Here is a 16,891-nt window from a genome sequence, read left to right as displayed (position 1 = left end):
AAAGGGATTACAGGCAGCTCCCCTCTCCTGTGCCTATTTCCTCATCTACAAAATAGGGATATTAGCACCTGCCCTTACTTTAGGAACATGGAGGTAAATAGAAATTTCTTGGAACATGTATTACACAAGGTGCTACTCTCTCATAAAGCGAATAAAATAACCTACAAAGTTTTTTCCTCAGGGTAGATTTCACTAATAAAAAAATCCCCAAATCCAAAATGCTACCTACTTCCAAATGTACAAGTATCTACTTCAACTGGCTTTATCCACACCCATACACTATATACACACACACATATATATGCATACATACATACACACATATAAGTTCACAGGTGATCAATATATATTGCTATCACTGTAAAATATTCTGAAAAAAGGGTACAGGATTACATTTTGTCTCTAGAAGACAAGAAATACTTGGCACACACAAGTGTGGAGACTCACCATCACTGGCTGACCACTACATTCTTTGCCAGAAAAATCTCAGAATCCTGACAAGTAAAAAGTTCAAGCAGCCTTAACCAAGGAAGAAGAGTGGGTACATGCACTGTTATTTGCCATGTACCTGTACTGTATAGCTATATTTGAATTAGCATAACTAATTAGTACAACTAGTATAAATTAGTATAACTGAGTGGTATAACTTATTAATTAAAAGCATATAAATTTTATATAACTGTACTCTGTGCTCATGTAACTAGTCCATATAATTTTTTTCCTATACATTCAGTGATGGTCCTAACCATTTATGAAACTCTGAAACAAAGCTTAAGTTCAATGGTGCAAACAAAATCAAATATGTAAATAATTCAAACTGTCTTATTTTTTGAGAAGGGGTTCACAGCAGCTCATAACACTTGAAAGTGGAGATCAACACAAAATTCTGCCATAATTCTGCAACAGTGTCAAAAACTAAGATATTTTTACCTTATACAACTGGAAAGAAACTAAATTCTTTCTTCCTTGAAAAAGAGTCTGATCCATGTGTACTTTAAATTCTTTAAGGGAATTTTAATATCATAAAATTAGGATATTTAATTAAAGATATAAATTAGGATATTTCATTTAAAAGGCTATTCCTAAAACAGAAACAAAACACGAGACAAATACACAAAACAAATACAAATTTTAACATACCCACCAAAGCCCTCTAAAACCATGAACTATAATGAATAAGGAAAACCACCCAACTCTTCCTCTTTAGACCAATATGATGGTTACAAATAAGCTCTTTCTGGCTGTCCATCGACACATCTACAGACCTTTTATTCTTTTGAAATTTCCCCAACTTAAATTGGATGCAAATAAGCCAGGTGTGGTCCTTACAATAGTAATCCTGCTGGCCCCTATTGAGTTTCCATAGAAACATGCACAGCTGGCAATAGCAAAGGGGTTGTACTGGCCTCAGACTGGTTTAAAGTTTCAATACTTACTGAGTGAAATAACAATTACAATATCTTAGTAAAGAACAGATAGAAAAAAAAATCCTATCTTTGGGATCAAGCAAAATAATGCAAAGTGCTTTCATCTAGGCCAAAAGTGGGTTTCAGCCCAGCAGCAATAATCAATGCATCTGTGAAAAGTTAAGAGATGCCAATTGCCAAATGGTAACTACTCTTTAGTAAAGAAACATAATTTAAGATAGTATTCCCTGTGGGTCACTTAATGTAATAGCCAACAACCAGAGAGAGAAAAGCAATACAAAGTCTAATCTAAACAGTAGTAAATACCATGTATCTTTTCCTTAAATAAATTCAGTATGCTTTTTATTACATGTCAAATGTTTTCACAACAGTGATTCTCAAAGTACAGTACCTGGATCAGTATCATCAGTATCATCTGGGAAATTATTAGGAATGTAAACTCTCAGGCTCCGCCCCAGACCTATTGAATCAGAAACTTTGGGGGTTGGAAGCCTAGCAATATTTTTTTTCACAAACCCTCCAGAATATTCTTATGCATGATAAAGCTCAAGAACTTCTGATTTACAGTGCCAAACCTCAAATAGAAAATGCAATGCCTTACCTCACTCCTTGGAACTAAGTGAGGCATAGTAATAAAATGTAAAGGAGAACTCACTGGCCTCCTGATTGGTTCTGTTGGCTAGTAACTCACTGCCTAAAAAATATGCAGAGATGAGCAGTGGTTCATCATGTCTATCCTTCCTACACATGTCAAGTACAAGAAAAAAAATTATAGTGTAGGCTCATGATTACTCAAGGAGAGGAGGGTCTGCAAATAAGACACATGATCCACTACCACGCATAGCCCCCTACCAATCACAACCCATTTCTTTTTTTTTTTAAGATTGTATTTATTTATTCATGAGAGAGACACACACACACACACAGAGAGAGAGAGAGAGAGAGAGAGGCAGGCAGAGACACAGAGGGAGAAGCAGGCTCCATGCAGGGAGCCCGACCAGGGATGGGACGTGGGACTCGATCCCGGGTCTCCAGGATCACACCCCTGGCTGAAGATGGTGCTAAACCAAACCGCTGGGCCACTGGGGCTGCCCTCACAATCCATTTCTAATCATTAAAGTCTTCAGACACAGGGTAGTAAATCTCACCGTTTATTCTTTTATAGTAAAAAAATAATAATTTTTCTAAGATACCTAATATGTAGTAGGTATAAGTCTGAAGTTTGTCATAAATTTTAACATTACTCACTTCTTATAAAGAACTACTTATAAGAACTTTAAAAAAAAGCATACAGTTCTTGCAGTATCTTAATCATTAGATACTTTATGTACTACAAAATACACATTTCACTTTTCCTTTAACTTCAGGACACCATGTATAATTATTTCCCTATTTCCTTTAAGATAATGAGCAGCATATCAAAGAAACACCATTCTAGTGACATTAAAGTAACCAGACACAAACAGAGAGATATAATAGAGAAAAACTACTGGGAAAATCAAATATGACATATGCTGTTAGAAATGATTAAATAAGGCCAAATGAATAGCTTTCTGTAGCTCATAATTAAAAATACATACAAAATAAATTTAAGTAAGAAGACTGATTCACAGGCTTCTCGTTCTCTTTATTAAATGCTGGTGTTGCTCAGTCCACTCTCATTATACCAGTGATTCCCAAAGTATTGTCTTTGTGTTACTAGTGGACCAGAACTGATCCCCAAATGCTAATTATTGATTTTTAAAAAATTTTTATTTTGAAATATAGTTGACATATGTTTCAGTGTAAAACACAGTGATTGACAATCCTATACATTACACAATGCTCATCATGAGAAGTGAGGTTACCATCTGCTACCATACAGTGTTATTAGGCTGTTATTGACTATAATCCTTATGCTATGCTGTACTTTTCATCCTCATCATTTATTTATTTCAAAACTGAAATTTGTACTTCTTAATCCCATTCTGAAGTTTCACTTCAGACTACATACTAAGCACATGCTGGTTGCCATTCCAATTCTCCCCATTTGGGTAAGAGTAATTCTGTTTAGCAAATGACCTCAGCTCAAGGGAAAGATCTAAATGATCAACCCGATCCCCGTAGCTCCTGACTTGTTCAGGAGTAGACTGCAACCCAGAACGTTACTCAGTTGTAGCCAATGAAACCAAGGAAAGAGCTTAGATCTTTCTGAGAGTTATTCTCATTTTAATAGAAAATAAGTGGTTGGGAGGCCTGGGTGGCTCAGCAGTTGAGCAACTGCCTTTGGCTCAGGGCGTGATCTCAGAGTCCCAAGATCGAGTCCTACACTGGGCTTCCTGCATGGCGCCTGCTTCTCCCTCTGCCTGTGTCTCTGCCTCTCTCTCTCTCTCTCTCTCTCTCTCTCTCTCTCTCTCGGTCTCATGAATAAATAAATAAATCTTAAAAAAAAAAAAAAAAACAAAGAAAAGAAAAGAAAAGAAGTGGTTACTCTCCATTCTCCAGATTCTCATAAGGAAGCTAGCAGGTGTTTTGCAACCACCAGGGAAAGAACCTGAGGGCAAAGGAACATACAGAACCCAGTCCTGAAGCTTCAGGTCTCTAAATCATGTGATCCAAGCCAATTCTCTTGTGTTTAAGCCAGACTCAGTTTCCATTATCTGTAGCTGAAAGCAATCTACCAGTAACATATATTTATTAAATGATATACTAATTTTGTGCTCATCAATTAGAATTAGTTACTGGAATCTGCTAAGAAATGTGGTTGCCATTTATGTTAGAGGCAACTCTGCAAAACTATTTTTTTTTAAGATTTTTATTTATTTATTCATGAGAGACACAGAGAGAAAGGCAGACATAGGCAGGGAGAGAAGCAGGCTCCATGCAGGGAGCCCGATGTGGGACTCGATCCGGGACTCTAGGATCATGCCCTGAGATGAAGGCAGCCTCTTAACCGCTGAGCCACCCAGGCATCCCAACTCCGCAAAACTCTTAATGTACAAGCACATAATGTACAAGGTGGAATTTCCAAAATTTGGTCCTATTATTTGTGCATGATCAAATTATAGGTTTTCAGTCTCAATTATTCCTTCTTATTTCATGTATCAATTTAGTTATCTACTTGTGTATTTGCATCAACATTTCTAGCTTATAATATTTCAAAAGAGGGGATCCCTGGGTGGCTCAGCAGTTTAGCGCCTGCCTTCGGCCCACAGCATGATCCTGGAGTCCTGGAATCGAGTCCCACATCGGGCTCCCTGCATGGAGCCTGCTTGTCCCTCTGCCTATGTCTCTGCCTGTGTCTCTGCTTCTCTCTCTCTCTCTGTGTCTCTCATGAATGGATAAATAAAATCTTTAAAAAAAATTTTTTTTTTCAAAAGAAATTAGTCTTCATGATAGAAGTCAGTAAAGTTCAAATAGTTCCATTTCACAGTAAAGTGCTTTGCATATAAACAGGAGTATGTTAGATGAGTTATAAGCATGATTCCACTTTTATCTACCTATAGGCACATATATATGTATACATATGTATATATACGTATATGTGTGCATGTGTGTACAGGTTTATAAATAAAGTTAATATTTAGCATATACATCTGTTTTTTTTTTTTCGTTTCAACTGATACATAGCTTTTATAAATTTCTTTTTTTATTATTAAACATTTTTAAACTGAATTACTTACTTTTTTAATGCATTTGATAATACTGGTTTTAAATATAAAAATTTGTTATAATATGAGGAAGCTCTATCTAGTAATTTGTTATACTATGAGGAAGCTCTATCTAATGTTTGCAACAACAAAGCTCTAATTGCTCAGAAATAATAGAAAACTGGATTCTTTTTTACCATCTCTACATTTGGCCTGAACTGAGGTCTTGTTTTACCTAAATGCAAAAAATGTTAACTGGGTGAACTTTCAAAATGTTGTCCTTGCTCTGAACATACAGTAATCTATTTCCTTCAGTAAGGTAAATTCTTTGTCAACTCCTGACTAAGCTATACAAGAAGTAAACAAAATTTTCTACTTGTACAGTTTGTTTTGAGACAAAATAAAAATGTTAATTTTTTTTGTTTTTAATTTAATTTTGTTTTTTAAAGATTTTATTTATTTATTCACAGAGAGAGAGAGACAGACAGAGACAGAGAGAGAGGCAGTGGGAGAAGAAGCAAGCTCCATGCAGGGAGCCCAATGTGGGACTCGATCCCAGGACCCTGGGATCACATCCTGAGCTAAAAGCAGACACTCAACCACTGAGGCACCCAAGTGACCCTGTTAATGTTTTTTTAAATATTATGGCAGCCACTCAAGACCCTTTTTGCACTATCTTTAGTAGAAAGCAGTACCTCCAGAACATACCTCTATTATAGGTTCTGCTTATTAGTTAATTAATTAATTTTTAAGATTTTACTTATTTATTCATGAGAGACAGAGAGGGAGAGAGAGAGAGGCAGAGACACAGGCAGAGGGAGAGGCAGGCTCCACGCAGGGAGCCCGACGGGGGACTCAATCCCGGGCCTCCAGGATCAGGCCCCGGGGCCAAAGGCAGGTGCCGAACCGCGGAGCCACCCAGACTGCCAGAGGTTCTGCTTATTTAATAGTTGAACCATTCATCAGAAAATGGCAACAAAATATTAACAGCGACCCTTAAGGGGTTCAAATGGTAGAAAAGCTTTTTGGTCAACATGGTAGAGAGAAAGACCTTCTACAACCCTTTCACACTACACTGGTTATGACAACACCAAGCAAATGATTCCTCACAATGCCATTAAAAAAAAAAATCTCATTATAATTTTGGCCTCTGAAGTAATGTTCGTACTCCACAAAAATGATTGCAGGAATTTCTAAAGCCCTATAGGAAAATTCTGAAACTATTAACCTAACAGCAGATGATTCTATAGCCCTGTTCACTCAGTGCTCCTTCCAGACAGTAAAGCCAACATACGTTAGAATTGCCAGTAACTTTCAAAGTGGAAAGTCAATATAAGAATTCCAAGCAATGAGGAATAATTAATGACAATTAGAAAAAGGATCAACAAACAGGGAACATTTTAGCTAAATGAGATCAAGAACCTGTCTTGAATTTGTTTTTATTCCATACTGTCACTCCTTTCTCCTGTAATAGAGTGCTACAAAGGAGACCAAAAAGATAGAAAAAAGAAGCATAATCTACCTGTAAGAAGCCTCCCTAGCTCTTTCTCCCCATTCTAGAAGCATCAAGAAGAGATAATTAAGGCAACATAAATATTTGTGAGTCCATATTCTAACATGAATTTTTTTTTAATTTTTTAAAATTTATTTATAATAGACACAGAGAGAGAGAGAGAGAGGCAGATACATAGGCAGAGGGAGAAGCAGACTCCATGCACCAGGAGCCCGACGTGGGATTCGATCCCGAGTCTCCAGGATTGCGCCCTGGGCCAAAGGCAGGCACTAAACCGCTGCGCCACCCAGGGATCCCTCTAACATGAATTTGAAAGAAAACAAGTTAAGACAGGGTAACAAAAATGGGATCCAAGGAGCTCCAAGCCAGCAGCACTTCTACAGGGTAGCTAGGCTTCATTTTGCCTACCACATGGGAAGAAACAAGAGCATCTGCAGTAATGTTATTACTCAAATAATCTTCCACCACTGGAAGATTACCCTGTTTGGTAGACAAAATGAGGCCATTACAATTCTCCATTCTGGGGCGCCTGGCTGGCTCAGTTGATAGAGCATATGACTAGTGAATCTCGGGGTTGTGGGTTTGAGCCCCATGTTGGGTATATAGATTACTTAAAAATAGAATTTTTTATAAAATTCTCTATTCTAAACTTGAATATGCTACTAAACAGATTTTATTTTCACTTATCAACTATCTAGACTTTTTTTTTTTTTTTTTTTTTTAATGATCCAGACATTTTACCATACTGGCTAAGTCCCTTCTTAAAAATGCACTCCTTGTTTGTGCTAAAATAATAATACTAAGAGAAAAATTAGATAGGCAGATGAAGAGTATAGGCCATTAAAATAAAAGTAGCAGTTAGTCGTAACAAAGCACAGTGTGTATTCATACTACCACTGAACCTTTTTCAGCGTTTCCTTACTGTTTAACAAAAAATAATTTAAGCACCACTGTCCTGTATCATTAGATTTAGAATCAAATCTAACATAAAAAGCAACCTTTATCTCTCCTGGCTCTTGCAAATAGCAAAGGATAAAAATCAGAGGGTTTTAGAGCAGAGAGAAATGTTAGCAACAATCAATCCAATCCCTTCACTGTACAAACAAGGAAATTATGTGCAAGGTTGCATGATTTATTTCAGAACACTCTGTGAGTGATGGCACACAGCTTAAATTCAGATCCATTTTCTGATTCTTAGCCCATATGAGTTCTCTCCACAATGGCCACGTCCCCTTCAGAAATGCTTAAATTTTCCAACAATAATATTATAAAGGCACTTTTTAAAAAGTGATGTCTTTTTAAGTATACTGATTATTGGTAATTATTCTCCAAACACTAACTTTATAATAAACGTTCATATATTCATTCGTTCATTTGCTCAGGCACTCCAGTAATTTTAAGAGATCATTATGTATAAGGCGCTGTACTCTGCTCCATGGGATCAGAAAGATGAGTCAGACATGATTCTGACCTTGGAAAGCTTCAGTCTGGCGGAATGAAAAGACAGAACAGACAAAAGAACTCTATTAGAGCTAAATTAGCTTAAAAAAAGTTTTTACTTTTTGACAAAAGGGTACAAATAAATGCATGTTTTAACACAAAAAAATACAGTTTTCTGGTGATTTAAAGGGCTTATTTATGTAGAATAACCATAAGTAACTAGATATTTATAAAATAGTTTATTCTAAAGAAAACAGACTAGATGCTTAAATTCTATAGCATAATTTGAGGGTTTGGATACTGCTTTTAAAGTTTCTTTAAAAAGAACTTCATGTGTAAAACACTATGATCATTTGTCATTCTTCTTTGTCTCCTATGTAAAAAAAAAAAAAAAACTAGATTTGTAATTCAACCAAGTTTAGCTAAATATTTTAATGTTTTTATGTTACAGTGGAGTCACTAAAAACTGCCCAAATGAGAACAGACCACATGCCAGCAAATATATCAAACATGTCCAACCAAATATTACCGAGTTCACTGGCTGAAAACAGAATAGAGTAAAAATTACAGTAACAACACTTGAGTCAGTAAAAGATAGAATTTAAGGTATGACAATCTGGTGTGATTTTCATACCATTATAAAATCAAAATTAATTTCCACAAAATGGAAAGTCATTTTAAACCATCACATTAATATGCTCTCTCAGCACTTACAATCCCACAGAAGCAAACACCATACAGCAGGCCTTTATACTGCAATTTCTGTTCCTTCGGCTGAAGATGCTTCTGCTTAGGTGCCTTCTTCTCCCTATTCCAGGCTCTGACTGTCATCTCCCCAAAAAGGCTTTCCCTGACCGTTCAACCTAAAACACATGCCACCCTCCTCCAGTTACTATTGTGTCACCCTATTTTAGTCTCTTTATGTTCTTTTGATAATTTTAAAACTCATTTACTTGTCCCACCAGAAGGCAAGCTCCCCAAGCTCTGGCACCTTATTAATCTTGTTCACTACAGCAACCTTTGTGCAGGAGACAATCTGACAGGTGCTCAAAAATATCTGTTAAATAAAGGAATGGTGCTTAGAAAGCCTAATAAATAATAGATCAGGGATATCAACTTAAGTCCACAACACTCCTTAAATTAAAAAAAAAACTATTTCAAGAACACATAAAAATATATGCTGAGGGATCCCTGGGTGGCGCAGCGGTTTGGTGCCTGCCTTTGGCCCAGGGCGCGATCCTGGAGACCCGGGATCGAATCCCATGTCGGGCTCCCGGTGCATGGAGCCTGCTTCTTCCCTCTGCCTGTGTCTCTGCCTCTCTCTCTCTCTCTCTCTCTCTGTGACTATCATAAATAAATAAAAATTAAAAAAATATATATATATGCTGAGAGGACTCATCTATTGACTTGGGCCCTTCTAACAAAATCCTACTGTAAGTATACTACTGACAACATATCTGAATTTCGACAGAAAAAATTCTGTCTAGCAAATACTTCTTTTTAAAGGCAAGACCATAAGGGACAAAGAGCAGTTTCTGGTTTGTGAGATTCCTGGACATTTAGAGGACCAAGTTCTATTTTATTTATTATTATGTTTAGTGTTTCCCCTAGATTAGCATGAGTTCTCAGAAACAATAAATTTAGAACTGCATTCTAAATAATGGATGAAAAATCTAAGAACATTTTGTGTAGAAATTCCAGATTCAAATATAAATCAAGAGTGACATTTAGGATCTTGGTAAACGGGGTAAAGTTAGTTAATACCTAAATTAAACTTTGCTCACCAATAAATAGATACAAATCTTTCAAGAAACTGAGCCATTCCAAATCACACCTAAAAGACCAACCGTGCCTCCTAACTTTGTAAAATAAGACTAATTATGTTGGGAGTCCCATTAAAATTCCAGCGTCTCTTGAAAAATTCTGATTAAGAAGTGAATTCCTCTATTTGCCATCGAGGAACAGGAGAGCACACTATTTCAGGAAAATTGATGGACCAATTATCTGTCAATCAAGCATTTACTATGGGCCAAGGTCTAAACACAGGTTTGTAGACTTTACGCAGATATACCTACATTATAGATATCTTTGCTTACCATTCCCTCTTACATCTCGGTCTTTTCATCTGAGTTCAATTTCCTTCTTTATGTACATTTACAAGTTCCTTTAGTTAAAATGTGATGGGAGCGAATTCAGCTTTTATTTGTTTAAAAATGCCAATTCAGGGCAGCCTTGGTGGCTCGGCAGTTTAGCACAACCTTCGGCCTAGTGCATGATCCTGAAGACCCGGCATCGAGTCCCATGTTGGGCTTCCTGCATGGAGCCTGCTTCTCCATGTCCGCCTGTGTCTGTGTCTCATGAAAAAATAAATAAAACCTTTTTTTTAAAAAAAAGTCAATTCATCTTTATTCTTGAATATAAGGTTAGCTGGGTAAAAACTGTAAGGTTGGGGGATGCCTGGGTGGCTCAGCAGTTGAGCACCTGCCTTTGGCCCAGGGCGTGATCCTGGAGTCCCAGGGTCGAGTCCCACATCGGGCCCCCTGTGTGGAGCCTGCTTCTCCCTCTGCCTGTCTCTCTCTGTCTCTCATGAATAAATAAAATCTTTAAAAAAAATTTTTTTAAGGTTGTAGTTATTTTCTCTCAGCATTTGATTATTTCATTGTCTTCAGGATTCCATTGCTGCTCTTGAGTACTGTGAAATGTGGCTCTTTTATGAGCAATGATCTATTCTTCCTATCCCCTATTAAAGATACTCTTTTTATATATGATTTTCTGTAGTTTCACTATAATATATCTAGGGATAGAACTTTTATCTATCCTGTGTGGGGTTTCACTGTGCTTCCTTAAAGCTTAGAATTCATGCCTTTCATCAATTCTAGAAAATTCTCAGCTAGTATGTAGTATTTGAATTGATAACAGCTGAGAACTCCTTCTATTCTCTCTGAACTCCAAAATTAGATTCATTTTAAACTTCTCATCCCATCCTCCAGATTTCTTACCTTCCCATTCCTGTCTTTCATCTGTAACTACTAGTACTACATCTGGTTAATTTCCTGAGCTCGATCATTAATTCACTCTTTAAAAAGTTTGTATTCTACCATTAACTTGTCCACTGAGCTTTTAAAATTACAATGACTATCTATTTTCCTGTCTAGAAATTGTTTCTTTGCCAAATCTGCCTTGTCATTTTTACTTTGTTTCTTACCCATATTTTCAATCACTTCTCTTATTATTAAAACATTTGTAAGTTAATTTGAATAATAATAAATCTGATTAATTCTAATAATCTGAGATCCTTGGAGATGAGGGGAGTCTACCTTTATTGTTGATTGCTTTGCTGCAACTCTGATATTGGCTTGTTTCTTCCAAGTTCCATAATTGGGGATACAGGCTCTGGAGGAGGAGTCTGAGAAGCCTGGATTGAAAGCGCATTCCCTCAAAAAGACCGTAAGTTTGTCGCTGCCCCAGTGAGGCACTTCTAGCCCAAGATCACTTTTATTTTTTATTTCTGGGTTTCCCAGACTACACAGGTTGGCTGACCATACCCTTTCCTTTTCACTGGCCCTGAGGAAATCCCCTATATCCTTAAGCTTGCAAGCAAACATTAAAGGGATACATATCACAGGCATTTGTAGGAGTTTTGCAAAATACTTTAGAATAATCTATTGTAGTGCCAGAAGTCTCTGAGAATAAGTTTTATTTATTTATTTTTTAAATTTTTATTTATTTATGATAGTCACAGAGAGAGAGAGGCAGAGACACAGGCAGAGGGAGAAGCAGGCTTCATGCACCGGGAGCCCAATGTGGGATTCAATCCCGGGTCTCCAGGATCGCGCTCTGGGCCAAAGGCAGGCACCAAACCGCTGCGCCCCCAGGGATCCCGAGAATAAGTTTTTGTTTTTTTTTTTTTTTTTGAGAATAAGTTTTAAAACAAACAACTTCAATCTTTACAAGCGAGCTTTAAATGAGTTTTGTCAGCTCCTGTGTGTTCCCACAGCCCAGCGCACACTCTGTCATGGCTCTTCCTTTACCCCACCGTGTCATGAGTTTGACATCTCCTCCCTGCTCTGATTTCAACAGACATACCCGGTGTTCAGCAACGCGAGGGAACGCATGAACAATGACAATACCTCAGCAATTCCTGCTTGGACTACAACAAGAAAATAAGAATAAGCAAATTGTTTCTTTAGCTTCGCTATAACTTTGGAGATAAGGATCAAGGGCAGTGACAGGACTTGCACTTGCTCTCTACAGTTTTTTGAGAATGAAGGACTACAAGGGTTTTGACAAGTGCTCTAAAACAGGACAACAGGAATGTAAACTTACTGGTTGATTCTGGGCCATGTATGACAGTAATCTAGAAAAGAGATGACGGTGACTTAGGTTCAGTTGGTAGCAAAAGGGACAGATTCTATATGTGTTTTAGATGTAGAGCTGACAAGTGTCTGATTTGATATAAGGGATGAGAAAGATATTGACTCTGTAAGGCTATAGAGAATGAACTGGAATAAAGAGATGAAAGTTACAGGTAGCTGAAATGGTTGAGTATCTGCCTTTGGCTCAGGTCATGATCCCAGTGTCCTGGGATTGAGCCCCACATCAGGGCTGAGCAGGAAGCCTGCTTCTCCCTCTCCCTCTGCTGTTCCCCCTGCTTGTGCTCTCTGGCTCTTTCTCTCTGTTAAATAAATACAAAAATATTTTTTTAAAGAGGAAAGAGATGAAAGTTACAAAAAGGGAGCATATTTCAAGTTAATAATAAGGGAGAACTACTTAAAAATCAGAACATTTATTATAAAATGGAATCAATCTGAGTATATCACTTCTAGTTAAAATTTTGCTCTATGGGGCAGCCCAGATGGCTCAGTGGTTTAGTGCTGCCTTCAGCCCACATCGGGCTCCCTGCATGGAGCCTGCTTCTCTCTGTGCCCGTGTCTCTGCCTCTCTGTCTCTGTGTCTCTCATGAATAAATAAATAAAACTTAAAAAAATTTTTTTTTGCTCTGTATTGCATTAGAGGGTATGAGGTCAATCTGAAGGCAGCATCCAAGATTCTACTCTCTGGCCATAATCTTTTCCAACCTTATCTCTCACTATCCTTTTACCTTCCCCTAATGTCCTATTAAATGGAATTACTCAAATTCATTATTTTCTGTAGCTGCCCTATATCCTTTCCTTTGTTGCACCTATTTCCATAGTCAGAAACCCCTCTAAATATCTGGATCCTAACCATCTTTCAAGAGCTACCTTCACTGCCAGGTCTTCCGTGAAGCCGGCCCTGACCTGAACTATTTCCTTGAGAAGAATATATGTGCCTTATACAACTCTGCAGCTTCCTAAAAATCTAAAAGTGTCCTGTCTGTAGAAGAAACTTAACAGCAGCTGAGAAATTAGCACTTGACAAGGATACTAGAGAAGTAATTCTTAAAAAAGAGGCTGAGCTTGAACTCTGATAGTCCCTCTAATTCTAAGGTTTTGTCATTTTTAAAAAAAATTTTTTTTTTATTTATTCATGATAGTCATAGAGAGAGGAGAGAGGCAGAGACACAGGCAGAGGGAGAAGCAGGCTCCATGCCAGGAGCCCGACATGGGACTCGATCCCGGGACTCCGGGATCGCGCCCTGGGCCAAAGGCAGGCGCCAAACCACTGAGCCACCCAGGGATCCCCAGGTTTTGTGATTCTATAAAATCTCTAGTAAATAGTCTTAAGATATACCTGAAGCACTATTTGTTTTTTAATTTGGTAAATATGTATTATTCACTCTTCATGTACCAGATACTGTGCTAGGTAAGCTTAAATGTGATCCCATTTAATCCTAACAAAAACTCTGTGAGGCCTTACTCTCTTCTTCCTTTTACAAATGAGAAAAATCTATGCAGGTTGTCCCTAATACAAAAGCTATCCAAGTGCCAGAGTCAAGGCACAAACTTGATCTTTCAATTTCAAGCTTACTGCTCTTATACTAACATCACAGCTGATAAGTGATTTCAAATATCATTTAACTTCCACATCTAAATAAGTAAGAAAAAATACTTTAAAAATATCATAGGGGCACCTGGGTGGCTAGTTGGTTAAGCATCTGCCTTCCACTGTGGTCATGATCCTGGGGTCCTGGGATTGAACTCCATGTTGGGCTCCTGCTCAGCAGGGAGTCTCCCTTCCACACCATCGCCCCCACTATTGCTCTCCCTTGCTCTCAAATAAATAAACAAACAAACAAACAAATAAATAAATAAAATCTTTGGGGGAGGGAACAATATCATAGACAAGAATAAATCCAGTATAGATAGCAAATAGCCACAAATTATTCCTCTATACTTGCAACAGAATTTTTGTTTCAGGAAAGCCAAACAATTCATCTACTCAGCAAGTTCAATTCAACAAATATTTATTGGGATGCCTGGATGTCTCAGTGGTTGAGCACCTGCCTTCAGCCCAGGGCGTGATCCTGGAGTCCCAAGATCATCCCACATCAGGCTCCCTGCATGTGTCTCTGCCCCTCTCTGTGGGTCTCTCATGAATAAATAAATAAAATCTTTATTTTTTTTTTAAGATTTTATTTATTTATTTATTCATGAGAGACACAGAGAGACAGGCAGAGAAATAAGCAGGCTCCAAGCAGAGAGCCTGACCTGGGACTCAATCCCGGGTCTCCAGGATCAGGCCCTGGGCTGATGGCAGCGTTAAACCGCTGAGCTACCTGGGCTGCCCAAATAAAATCTTTAAAATAAAACACAAATATTTATTGCAAAAGACATTAATAGAATTCTAAAAGAAAAAGTCTAAGAAAAATATTAAAGCAGAGAATCTACCATTGGTAGCATGAATGAAAATTTTATAGCTTAACACTAAAAATTAAACATCAAGTTATGGGGTGCCTGGGTGGCTCAGTCTGTTAAGTCTGCCTTTGGCTCAGGTCATGATTCCAGGGTCTGGGATCAAGCCCCGTTTCAGCTCCCTGCTCAGTGGAGAGCCTGCTTCTCTCTCTCCCTCTGCTCTTCTGCTTGTGCTGTGAGATAAATAAATAAAGTCTTTTAAATAAATAAATAAACATCAAATTAGTCCCCATATTTTGTTTAAAAAAATCCCTTTAAAGAGAAAAATGTAACCTAATATTGACATCAAGTTTTTTTCCACAAGGCAGGGTTCCAGAGCAGGGTTTTTCTTCTAAATCAGAATACAGAGGTGAGCACTACATATATTAAAATGCATTTATCTTAGTTCCACCAAAGAACATCCATTAGGCCAGGACAGCAGGAGATGCGGTATGATCTACCAGAGAGCAAAAACTGTGGAAGCCAAAGCACTGGGCTTCTACCTCTCAGATACTACTAAGTACAAAAAAAAAAAAAAAAAAAAAAAAAAAAACCTACTAAGCACCTTTGTGATTTTAAGTAGTTGACCAATCTGTGAAATACATATTGGTACTTTCAGATTAGAAATATGCACGTGGTTTCCAATTAACTTTTAAAAAATTAATTTTTATAGAGTTTTTTTAATTTTTAATTTTTTTTTTAAAGATTTTACCCATTTATTCATGAGAGACACAGAAAGAGAGAGAAAGAGAGAAGCAAAGACACAGGCAGAGGGAGAAGCAGGCTCCATGCAAGAAGCCTGATGCGGGACTCAATCCCGGAGCCCCAGGATCACTCCCTGGGCTGAAGGCAGCACTAAATTGCTGAGCCACCTGGGCTGCCCTTAAATTAATTTTTAAAAAATCAATATTTACTACAATATTTACTAAAATTAAACGTTAACTTTAAGACATACACTATTTAGGGATGCCTGGGTGGCTCAGTGGTTGAGCATCTGCCTTTGGCTCAGGTCATGATCCAGGAGACCCAGGACCGAGTCCCACATTGGGCTCCCTGCATAGAGCCTGCTTCTTCTCCCTCTGCCTATGTCTCTGCCTCTCTCTCTCTCTCTCTCTCTGTGTGTGTCTCTCATGAATAAATAAATAAAATCTTAAAAAAAAAAGACATATAGTATTTAGAGCAAATAGATAGTTGAATCATTAAGGAAATTAAAAGGAAAAGAAACCGTTTAAGTGCCATAAATAGAAAATTAGAGGGTAAATTGCTTTGGCCAGAGTCCTTAAGAATGGAGAAAAAAATTTTAAAGAATCTGGTTTATTTATTTATTTTTAAAGACTTTATTTATTTATTCATGAGAGACGCAGAGAGAGGCAGAGACATAGGCAGAGGGAGAAGGAGGCTCCCCTCAGGACCCCAGGATCACAATCTGAGCCAAAGGCAGATGCTTAACTACTGAGCCACCCAGGTGCCCTAAAGAATCTAGTTTAAAGTTGCTATTACTCAGCCTGCTCTATTTCTACGAATCTACACAAGCAAAATATATGAAACCAGTTAAACATAGAGGTACTCTTTTATCCCAGACCTGTAAATTCAACTATTTGCTAAAACTGCCTGTGGAGCAAGCCCTGTGTTTAGCCTCTCCAGTAGCATGCTAAAAAGGCAGAGAAGAGATGCAACATCTCAATCAGAGAACAGTCAAGAGCAGCCTTCCTTAAGAAGTAGAAACAAGTGAAACAAAGAATGTTGGTGTAAACAAGTACAGAAAAAGCAGAACATTTTCGACTACACTCCAACTAAAAATAAAGGAAAAAGAAAACGTCAAACACAGGAAGGGAAAAGAGATGTATGTGGCAGGCAGGACAAGTCCAGGAAATTGCAAATCTACAAGATGGCCAGAGTGAAGGGTGAGGAGATGTCAGGAGGTGAGAGGAGAAAAGTGAGCAAGGATAGAATCAAGTTCCTCAAATTTAACTTTCAGTTCAACTGAAAGTTTAAATTTTGTCCTTAAAGTTGTGTGGGTTTTAATCAAGAGTAAAATAATAATTTAAAAAAAACATTTTTGAGAGTTTA

General features: G+C 37.7%; 1 protein-coding gene across 2 annotated transcripts in view; it reads right to left on the bottom strand.

Annotated features, from left to right (window-relative positions):
* Nucleotides 1-16,891, bottom strand: part of POU2F1 (POU class 2 homeobox 1) — a 175,299-nt gene that overhangs the window by 96,144 nt on the left and 62,264 nt on the right. The window lies entirely within an intron of this gene.

The sequence above is a fragment of the Vulpes vulpes genome, chromosome 13, assembly GCF_048418805.1.
Source record: "Vulpes vulpes isolate BD-2025 chromosome 13, VulVul3, whole genome shotgun sequence".
Taxonomy (NCBI): Eukaryota; Metazoa; Chordata; class Mammalia; order Carnivora; family Canidae; genus Vulpes; species Vulpes vulpes.
Note: the sequence above shows the minus strand (reverse complement) of the source record. Positions and strands in the feature narration are given on the sequence as shown.